General features: G+C 40.8%; 1 protein-coding gene across 3 annotated transcripts in view; it reads right to left on the minus strand.

The window, feature by feature from the left end:
* The window catches only part of ATRNL1 (attractin like 1), a 494,510-nt gene that overhangs the window by 270,602 nt on the left and 211,766 nt on the right, over nt 1–12,142 (minus strand). The gene's annotated exons all lie outside the window — the stretch shown is intronic.

A 12,142-nucleotide genomic window follows, 5' to 3' on the forward strand; every position in this document is an offset into this window, starting at 1 on the left:
TTAAAAAATAAATTCTCTAACCTGACAATTCCACTACTGCTAATCATGCTCAGTCCTCTTTGGGATAGCCCCCCCCCCCCAGTTTTAGAACAAAATATTTGTGCTTGTGCAAACTTTGGAGTTCCCCACACTTTGTGGATGCCCCTCATGTTTTTAAACAGCTTTGTTCCAGCTCCAATTCTATTGGCACCTTTCATCTAAATTCCCTGTGTCAGGCACATCAAGAATAGAATAAAATAATAGAATAAAGGACCGATGCACAAGTAAACTCTGTGAACACCTTTGAATCACATATGAAATGCAGCTTGCCAGCTTTACTGTTGATTCAAACTACCTTGTAGACACTTCCTGCCACTTATTTAGAGATGTTTCAGACTTTGCTTTTTATCCCTATTCAAATCTATCCCTGCTCTTTCTTCCTGAACAAATTGTGTTTGCTTCTAGTCCGCTTCCTTTTTCCTTGTCTGTTACTCATTTCTCTGTTCTATCTTTTGGGGTAATTTAGCTCATTAGCTTCCTCAACACTTGCTTACCAACCTGAATGAGAAGTGTTCTAGCATCATTTCCCTAGGATCAATACCAACTTAAAACAGTGGAGCCAGTGTGGGGTAGTGGTTAAGAGCGGTAGTCTCGTAATCTGGGGAACCGGGTTCGCGTTTCCGCTCCTCCACATGCAGCTGCTGGGTGACCTTGGGCCAGTCACACTTCTTTGAAGTCTCTCAGCCCCACTCACCTCACAGAGTGTTTGTTGTGGGGGAGGAAGGGAAAGGAGAATGTTGGCTGCTTTGAGACTCCTTAAAAAGGGAGTGAAAGGCGGGATATCAAATCCAAACTCAAACAGTAAAAATTGGAGTAGTTTCTTAAATAGTGCAATTCTATAGATTCCTGCTTCTAAGGTCACCCCACTGAGACCATTAGCTATGCTTGCTGGGACTGACAGTAGTTGCTGGCTGTGTACAATCATCAGTTTAAGGTGGATTCAATGAATTTCATCTGTGCTTGTTTTTCACACTGTATATATAACACTGTCCTCATCCAAGTGGCAGCCCACACTCCCACATTTTATTTGGATTTTTCTGCTTTGCTAATAATGTAGTAAGGAAATACATCCAACATAAAATTATATGTTACTTAACTGTGGATGTACTGAAGCACATTGTAATGAGTGTCAGGGTGAGTTTACATGTGGGCTGATGTTTCGCTAGGTGCCATCAATCACCACACTCCCTACTTCAATTGGTGAGGTTCTTCTTGCTGGTTGGTTTGGAGCAACACACAAACAGGATATTTTAAAGCTGTTTCGTGGAAGCCTGGTACGTCAGAAAACTTGTATCTCTGAAATTTTGCATGTATCTCATGCAAGAGTGCATGCCCACAATGGACCTCAGGTTTCCAAACCTAAGCGTGTCACACATTTTTATTTTATTTTATTATTTTATTTAACCCACTGTTTTGTGTACGTACTGTTTGAGCTACATCAGAAAAATTGTTATCTTTAAAAAAAAGCATCTGGTAAACAGGTGTATACATTCGTTCCCACAATGGCCCTCAATTTCTGAAACCCAGAAAGGGCGGGGAAGTACTAACTGAGGGGAGGGGACAACACACAGTGTGAATACATCCCATCAAGCACTGGCCACTAGTGTAGATGGAAACATTACATTTGAAAGTGCTTGTGTGTGGATGAAGGAAAAGCACACAAAATTGCACATGGAAAATTCTATCTGTGTTACCCATGTGCACATTAATACTTTGGTGTGTATATAGCCATAGGCAAACACCATCCTTTGCTATTCCTGGTGAACAGTATTTCAGCCTTAGTTACTATTTTTAAAATCCTTAGTTTCTTGCTGCCCGATTTGTATTTAGCAACATATGTATTATACAGGAGTATAATACAGGAGTTACAAAGGCCCTTTAAACACTGTTCTCTGATTGTGGTCTCTAGTGTCAGTTCTTCTATGCACTCTGGTGATCAAAGGCCCAATCAATTTGCCAACATGTGTTCTGAGCCTTTTAACTCGTCAGCAGAACAGCCTCTTATTGTCCCTGATTATTATGGTTTTCCCCTCCTGCTTCCAGTCCAGGGACATACCCTTCTATTTGTGCAAACAAGGACTAAGATTCTGTGATTTATCCTTGAGAGATAATATCATGGAGGAACACATCTCTCTGTCTCTTTCAAAGAATGGGCCCCAGAGCTGTTAGACCTCTTTCTCTTTCTTACATAACTTCAGAAATTTATGATTTCATCTATTTCATGGATGACATCTGAACTTCAGACTTGATTGGACTCAGTCTAGTCCAAGTATCTTCAAACTTTTCACACCCAGGGCCCTCTTTTAACCCAAACATGTATTTGGGGACCCATTTCTTAATATTTTACTATATATTTGCATGGTGGCAGTGCTCTTGCTGCGACCCACTAGCAGGCCCTGACCCACCAGTAGTTACAGCAGTTGTATAGGGAAGGATCACCATAAGATTTAATAAACCTCTGCTTTCTCTTTCCTGTGCATGGTCTGTGCATGCATGCATGCATGCCCCAAATCATATCATTATGGGGAATGGGAAGCCTGTGCACCCATCTTCCATATTTCCATATAGTTGTTCCCCTCCACAATTCTCTCAAGTAATGTGGGTTTGTAGCTAGGTGCAAATGCTTTCTACTATGTCCTGCAACCACACATGGTTGGAGAACTCTTAGTGGACTGTATTACGCCCAGTCTAATTTAGTACTATATGGTACCATCCATATAATGTGATTCTTAACCTTTGGAAATATATAGCAAAGTTAAATGAAAGTCACTTGAAGACTCAATGGAATTAACATTTGTGAAGCATTGCTTACAACCTTTTTTATACTGCACTAGTTTCTAATTGCCTGATTTCTTCCCTTGTCTTGTAATCAATGTTAACTAGAAAAGTTAATACGTTTTGCAAAAGAAAATTCATTAGCATTTAATTTAGATCTCTTCTTCTGTCCCCTATACAGCAATCTTTACAAAGCTTTAAAAGTCTACAAGGTTAAAACAACAAAAAGTTTTGCAAAAGGTTAGACAGTGTTATAAAACATTCTCTCACAAACTCTTTCAGCAACATTCTATAGTTCAATGCCCCCACCCCTGGACCAAGAGCTTTCTAGATTAGCAAAAAAAACCCCAAAGTGGCTATGCATTTAAAAATATATATAAGAGCAAGGATATATAGCAATATTGTATACTTTCATTTATAGTTTTCCCCAAATATTGTGGCCTTTTCTTAGAAAATTAGTTGTTCATATGTTCCACTGAAATAAGCAGGATACTTTTCAATGAGACTTCAGTAAAACTAACTTTCTCTGGGTTTGATTATCTGTTTTATATAGTAAGCATTCATAATCTAGGCATTCTCATATCTATAAAGCTGCTCAATAGACAATATTATATATAGACAATTTCCTGAATTTTTCCGTGGTATCACTTTAGTTCTCCAACATGCCTCTCCTTATAAAATTAAGACCAATTGCAGTAACAAAGAGGGCCCACTCCCGACCTCAGCTTATGTATCTCGCCCACCTGAGCTGCGCACAAGCAGGTGGAGACTATGTCTGTGTGTAACCTGTTTCTGCTCCTCCTGCTTCAATCCTCTGCTGGTTCTGGGAGACAGTGGAGCAGGAGAGGTGGAGGCAGGAGGTGGTGGTGTGTAAGCTCTTGACTCTACACCAGCCTGACCTATCTCTCCCTCCTCCTGCACCTGTTCTTCACTCGCCATTCCTGCAGCTTCTCCTGCCTCTGACTCTTGTCTCCTGGCTGTTACAGGCTCTCCCAGATCACTGATCCCTTCTTCCAAGTCAGATGTCAACTCCCTTCTCCCGGTGCCCATTCATCCATATCTAGTCACCACTCCTCAGCATCCAGTCAGTCCCTGACACTGCAGAGTGCCTTTTATCTGCCTTGGCTGGTGTCACAGCTGCACCCCTATCTGGACAGGGATAACCTAACTTCTAACATCTATTCTCTGGTAACCTCTGGGTTAGATTACTGCAAAACGTTATATGTAGGGCTGCCTCTGAAGATGGTTCAGAAACTGGCAGTTAGTTTCCAGGTTCAATTCAAAGCGCTGGTTTTAACCTACAGGGCCTTCAACGGCTCAGGGCTGCAATACCTCAAGGATCACCCTCCCCTTATGAACTGACCTGGACTCTATGATCATCATCTGATACTCTTCTTCATGTGCCCCCTCCATAAGATGTCCTGAACGTGGAAACACAAGTGCACCTTTTCTGTGGTGGCTCCTCACTTATGGAATGATTTTCCCAGGCACTTTCATTACATATCTTTAGGCACCAGGCAAAAACATTCCTCTTCTCCATGTTCTTTCTCTATGATTCCCAGGCCTTTGGCTTATTAAAAAATCTATGGCTTTAAAAAATGTGTGGGAGGGAGTTACTGTTTTTGTTCATTATTATGGTATGTATTTTTGTGTTTTTATATTACAAACCACCCTGTGATCTTTGGATGAAGTGTGACATAGAGCTTAAATTAATTGATTGATTGATTGATTGATAATTGTTAGGGGAAAGATGGGTGGCCCACTAACAAGTGAATTATAGTGAATAAAGTATTATAATGAGGCATTGTGGAGAACATGATGTTCTGCTGATAGCAAGGCTACTGTTGCTTGCAGCATTAGCCAAACAACTTTATAAAAGGGAGGAGGCACTGTGTGACACAGTAACTCCCCACTTGTAAATTTTCTCCCATCATCTCCTCTGGAAAAAAATAATCAATGAAATCTTTCCTTCCACATGCACTACATAGCTTAGTATGGAGTTGCACTACATTTGAATTTACTTGAACAGAATTGTTGGTGCAACCCAAGAAACAGTAAATAGAAAAGTCACTACTTCCTTATGATAAAGAATATGCACTTAAGGTCTACCTGTGACACCCAAGTGAGCTTAGTTTTGAAAATAAAACCTTGCTACCAGTTCTTAGAGCCAGTGGCACCACAGGAAACAATGTATTTTCAACTTATTCTCTGCAAAATTTCTGAACATTAAAGCTGACAATGAAAGTAGCAAGTCTTCCCATGGCATCATACACTTATACTGCGATCCTACACATTTCTACTCAAAGTAAGCCACATTGGGCTCAACAGAGCAGACTCCCTGGTTAATGGGTTTATGTCTGCACCCCTGGTGAAAATACTAAGCTGGCAGCTGAACTGTTTACTGAGAGACTCGTCAGAGGAGCAGTTCAAAACAGGGGATAAACCAAATTTATACAAATATTTAAATATTGTTCTTGTAAACTTTATATACACCCTGAACAATAATCAGGAGAAGAAAATGTGGCTCTTTCACTTAAAGAAAGAAAAGAGCAGTAATCATGGATCTCTCTTTCAACCCTTCAGGATACGCCTTCCACTTACAATAGAAGCAAATTGATTGCTTTGCAAGTAATACCACTGCAATTGATTTTTTCCCCCATACCACCTCACTGGCACACACAAACACAATTTTTAAGAAGTATTCTAAACAAATGCAGGGGGGTTTTTATAGTGAATATACATGAATTTAAATTAACTTTATTAGTTTAGAAAAATCAGTGTAATCATTTTACAAAAAGTGCTTAATCAGCTTAGGGAGGTTATTACAGACACAGTATGCATTAAGCAGCATTTCCCCCTTTTGTAATAGCTATGGGAAAAGTAAGAGCTGAGGGGGGGGGGAATCTATTTCCATTGATGCACAAGAGATTAACCACTTGAATAGTTCCTAATATATGGGTTGTATACGGTCAGGCGGAGAAACAACCATCTAGAGCTATTCAAGACTATTTTCACTCAAGAACCGCAGCTAACCATTCTTAGGGTGTTATTGAACATCACTAGCTTTGCAGTATGACTGCTGTGTTTTGAATAAGTAGTCAAAAATAATAATGTCACATTAACATCAATAGAAACTTTAGAGGAACCACTGGGAGAACAAACCCAAAATTTCACTCAAATCATTAGTACACAATAACAAATACTCCCATTTCTTATATGTCATCGATATGCACAATTTTGCTATTGTGGATCCTCCAGTAATATCCTAGAGGAATATACTCTATCCTTATTCCTTCCTCTCCTCGAAGAAATGCTTAATATCCTGTCTTATTCTCTTAACCAATATAAGTATTATTTTAAAACAGACAGGAGGATTTTAATGCACTGACACTGCCTTGAAGCAGATCCCTGGTGTCCTCTTCTGATAGCTAGAGTGACCATCCCCTGAAGTACTTGACAAGGCCAAGGGCTGAGAAGGGCTGATCACTGGACAGCCCAAACCATATTGACAAACTGTTGTTTTAAATATGTTAATTTTTGTACAGTGACCCAAGAGATAGAGAATGATGCAGCAAGAAGCAGTGTTGAATGCCACCTAGTTAAACTCTTGGACTGTGAAAGAAAACTATAACGTCCCCCAAGCAAATTTATTCAGATGTATCAAACCTTTTAAGACCTTCCCAACCAAATTGCTCTATTTCCAAACAACTACCACCAGAATTTTCTCTTTATATCCAACTGCACTTATTTCCTGTTTTCCAACTAACATTAGTTACAATTTATGTTAAAGCAACATTTTGTACTATGTAATGGTGAATAATATCTTGAAAATATTTTAAGTTAAATTTTACTTTAAACTTTTTCTGTTTAGAACTATCCAAAGCTAAAATGAAAGCAAAGTTAAATGCAGTGAAATATCCAGAATTTAAATTTTAAAAAACCTCAAAGTTCTCAATTTGATGCTTAAAGAATATACATTTTGGTACTTAATTTTGGTACATTACAAAGCTATCTAAAAATAATATTCCATCAAATAATGTAAATGTATCCTAAATCCATTTGAGTTTATTTAAAATGACAGGATTTGAAGACTTCTGAACAGAGTCAACAACTATTGGCTTCAAGGTTGTCCCATACATCAAAGGAATGTTCAAGTCTTATGTGAAGTATCAAGCCCAAAGAACCATTATGAGGGCTTCATGTCCTGTTTTTATTAGAATTCATTTTATACCCTTATTTCACAACAGATTTTACCTTTACTAAAATGATATATTCAGAATAGTTTTTTAAAAAATTAATGTCCCATGCCACAATGTTGTCAATGCCCAATCAATATTTCAAGATTTATAATATTCGCATACAGCCATATTACTAACAGTCACCCTGGAAGCCAGGGGTTCAATTAGAAAATTGAACCTTTAACAGTAAATCACTGTTATTACATTACTTACATTGCTGTGAATGGCTCTATTTGCAGCCTCTTGAGCATGTATGTATGTGTGTATGCATGTATTCCTTCTATGTGAAAATAAGAAACAGCCTTAAGTCTTAGCATATGAAATGGCTCATGTTCTTCTTCAGCAATTGACCTAATATCTGCTTGTGTTACATGAATGAATGAAAAAAGTTCAGTTCTTCAGAAGCTTTTTGGTTAGGGGTTTCCAAATCTACCGAAAATCTGCCTTAATGAACAGTGAAATCAGTGTTCTAAGTATATTTGTTATTAACCATTTAAAATATATATTTGCAGAAATCAAGCCAATAAATCTGTAAGACAGTTTATCACAGAGTCACAGGGCTGGCGCAGACCACAGGTGATCAAGTTCAAGTTTCCATTCAGAGAGGGGATTATTGCAGAAAATACAAGTTGCAAAAAGGTTTATAAGTTAAACTGTCTGCTACAGGTTTTGGAAATAAAAGCTGAGCAAAAGCAGGTGGGTGGGCATTGGGTCTCACCCAAAGCAAGTATTCCAAAGTCATCAGCATCAGCCTTCCACCACAAGGTTAGACCCTTCCATATACTAAGCCCCTTCCTTCAGCTCCTCAGATTAACATTCATAATCCAGTTTTAGGTATATCATAAGCAGTTAGCCAATAAATACACTTTCATTCACAGCTGTGCAAATAGATATTGATGAATCAAGCAACTGAGCAAAGCCACATTGACAGAGGTCTCAAAACATCACAAAAGAACAGTTACCGATTCCAAATGCAGCACACATTCATACCCAGAGCACAAATCATGAAGGCCCAATTTAAACAATACTTATTACACACACACACACACACACACACTTTTATATGTGCCAAGCCTGGCAGCAGGTTTTGGCCTCACATACCATTGTTGTGCCTCCCTCTCTCCCGGCAAGTTATAAATGGTAACACCCAAATAAATGTGGCATATCAACTTTGCTTCTTTCATATCCTACATCAGTTCCTGGATAGTGATAGTGACCACAGTAGTTCAAGCTCTCATAAGCTCCTAATTCAATTACTATGAAATGCTTTGTGTGGAGGTGCCCTTACACATGCCTTGGAAACTGCAGCTGGTATGAAACATGGCTGTTAGACTGTTATATGGTGCACTGAGTTAGAGTCATACAACAATGTTTCTGTTCTGAACTGAAGGTGCTATGAAGTCCTTAACAACTTGGAAAATTGATAACTGAAGAAACACCTCTCTCAATACTGTTCTACCCAAGCAATGGTCTTTTCGGGGGCAACCCATATTTGGATGTTACATATGATATGGTTACAGAGGAAAGGGCTTTTTCTGTACTGGCACCCCACTTGTAGAATTTCCTCCCCCCTGGAGCCACCTGGCAGCAATCTTGCCTTCTTTTTGCGACATGTTAAAGCTCCCAATTTTACTTCTTAGATGTGTGGTTTGCATGGTCTACTTTGAAGACAGCAGATGAAAAACCTTTCACTGTAAAAGTTCTAAATGAAAATCCATTGCTATCTGGGCTTTGTATTTTAAACCTGTTACTTAAATATACTGTTTAAAGGTGGAGAAAAATAATGTTGTCCTACTGTACTATTTTCGACAAAAAAGTCACATATCATTATGACATAATTTCTGCATGATTTCTGCAGATGTTACACACTGTAAAATATTATATTGAAACCTCAGGGTAAGCAAGAGAGGACACTACTAAACTGAAGAAGAAAAAACTTCATTGGAAAGTTCTTTTTGCTGAAGAAAGCATTCTGAAATAGCTCTGAACCACTAATGTTCGAAACAATCATTTTTATGTTGTGTGTTCAACAGTGCAGAAAGAATTAAGACCAATACATGTTGAATTTTATTGCAGTGTTGTATATTGTTACACATCTGAAGTACATTGCCTTTGAAACTGTAGGGGAGAAAACATATTTAACTTTTCTCTCCCATTTTAGTACATTTTTATTTTTAAAGTTTATACCAATGTCAAATTTTAACCTCAGTATTCATATAAAGAGCTTTTGAGGAAGGCAGTATGTTTTCTGCATGTATTCATTCACCTAGATACATGTAATTATATAGAACATATTCTAAATATATATAATATATAAGCAAGAAATACCTTCCATGCATGATTCTGCCATTTAATGAACACAAATTCCAGCTGCTAACTGATTAAATGATTCATTGTTTGAGTAGATGACCTAACAAAAATCAGTTACTCTTTAGTGATCTTTTACCATCCTTGCACACATATATTTCCTGCAATCAAGTTCTTAGCCTTTGGATTGTTTGTTTTGAATTAACATAGCAATCACTCTCTGTCGCTGTCTTTCAGTCCATAGCAAGCTAATGGTATATGAAGACAGGTGATACAAAGATGATTCAAAAATAGCCTAACCTAGTAGCAATATTTATAAACCAGCTCATTATCTTATTCCTTGTGAATAGCTTATTTTTCCCACTGGAATGCCCCACTGCAGACATATCCCATATGACTGAAGGTGTTAAAAGTATCAAAAAGCGAAGGCCAGTATAAGGGTATTTTATTCCAGTACTGTTTTTCATGTTCATAACATTCACATATCCATGGATACTCAAGAATGAGAGCAGAGATCTCATGGAGATAAAGTTAAACAAATATTTTCAACAGTAGTCACGAAGAAGGAGAAAGTAGCAAGATTATTAGGTCAAAACAGAAAAGGGAGTGAAAGGTTTAATTACCTGGATAAAATGCTACCTTTCTAAATGGGACAATATTTATACCATGCAGATAAGATATTAAGGTAACATAAGCAGATCAGAAAGAATTAAAAGTACAGCTGACTTCATTTGGATTTTGGAAGTTAGACCATAGGAGACAGTGTGGTGCTAATGATGATGGCATTTGTAGTAATAAAATACCATATCTTTCATTAGTTTTGCATACTTTTTGAATGTCCCATGTACACTGGAGGTCCAAATGTCCCAAGAGTTGGCAAAGCTACACTATCAAATGGCCTACATTGGATGTAACACTGAAATATGCTTTATGTGAACATGCAGAAGCAAGCCTTTGGGTTGGCCATTTCCCCTTTGCATTGATTTGAAGGATGCTGGAAACACCCACTTCCCAATTTAAACTATTGTTGTGCTCAAACCTGGAAAATTAGTTTAAGACACCCTTCCCTAAGCTGGTGCCCCAGGTAGCATGTCAAATGCTCAGAGATTATGGGAGCTGTAGTCCAAAACATATCAAGGGCACCAGGTTGGGGAGGTCAAACAAGTCAAAATTAAACTGTGGTTTATGGTCATGGCTTGTTAACAAGATATGATTTTGCATTATATCTGAAACAGGGTTAATACCTGATGTCTCTGCCCATGGTCTCCAAATACGAATTAGCTGTGCACACACAATGGGAACAGTGTTTTTTAAAGAAAATAAAATTAAGAATTTTAATTTTGGATCCAGTCATAAATGCCTGACACATCAGTCTCATGGAGTCTGTTGTACATTTCTAAGTATCCCTGAGCAAAGCAATATTGACTTAAATACATATTTTAAGGATTGAACTTTTGGGCTTCAATCCTATACCACCTTATGTAGAAGTGGTAAGCCCCATCACACTTACCTCTGCGTAGGCATGTATATGTTTACACCAGTGTTTCCCAAACACTGTTCCGCGGCACACTAGTGTGCCGCGAGATGTTGCCTGGTGTGCCGCGGGAAAAATTAAAAAATTCGAAAGATTTTTTTTTTTAAGTCAAATTTTCAATTGGGGCGCCGTCACTAGATGACCCCTGGGGTTCCTTCCCTCCCTCCCGCTGTGCGCCTCCCTCCTCCTCCTCCTCCTCCGGGGAGGCCCTTCCTGGCTCTCGGCCAAGGCTTGGTGGCTGCCACTCACTCGCTCGCCCACCCGTCCCTCCATCCCTGCACCCGGCCTCTCCCCCTCCGTCCCCGGCACAGGGGCTGCCAGGATCCGTAGTCCCCTCGCCCTTGGGCTCCGCGCCCGCGCGGGGTGTGCAAACTACGTTTCCCAGCGTGGCCTGGCGGGCCGGGCGTTTTGTTTGAAGCGCTCTTCTCCCGGCCATGGAATGAGCGCGGCGGCCGGGCGGGCAGGGGCTCTTCCGCGCAGACCCCGCGCAGCCTGCCTGCGCCCCCGCGGAGATCGGGCGGCAGGATGGAGCCCGGGGATCCCCGCGGAGGCGGAGCGGCGGAGGCTGCCCCCCAGGTAGGGCTGCGTCGGGGGGGGGGTTATTTTTGCAATGCTGCATCCGCGCCGGAGGGGACGCATCGGACCGCGGGGAGACCCCTTGGCGTGTGTGCAAGGCAATGCATGCGTGCAGGCGTTGCATGGAGTGCAGTGCAATGCAATGGCAACGCGGCGCCCTGCATGCATGCATGCAACTTCCACCGGCGCTCCGGACTTGGCAGGTGAGGGGGGTCCCCAGTGAGCGGCAGAGAGAGCCGGGAGGGCGAAGGGGAGCCGGGGGGGAGCAGCGCTGCTCCCTGAGCCGAGCCCGGTGGGAAACTTTGGCGTCGTTGCGCCGGGTGTTGGAAGCGGAGGCTGGCGGGGGCCCCTCACCTGCAAAACCTGGTCGCCTCTCATATATTTCGTGCATTGCATTCATCGCCCGCTTTCTCCTCCAAGGAGCTCCCGGGGGCGCGCGTGGTTCTCCCCATGTTATCCTCGCAACAACAGCCCTGCGAGGTGGGTCAGGCGAGTGCCCAAGGGAGCACCCAGGGATTGTCCTGGCCAGGTGGGGTGATTTGAACCCTGCTCTCTGCCCGGTCTTCGTCCTCATTTAGCCCCCACATGTGCATGACTGTGCATGACTGAGGTTTTCCCCCCTCGTCTTGGCTATGGTGTAAGTCTGTGCTGTTAATTAATGGGGTTCTGCCTT

The sequence above is a fragment of the Podarcis liolepis genome (genome assembly GCF_965112155.1).
Source record: "Podarcis liolepis genome assembly, chromosome: 5".
Lineage (NCBI taxonomy): Eukaryota > Metazoa > Chordata > Lepidosauria > Squamata > Lacertidae > Podarcis > Podarcis liolepis.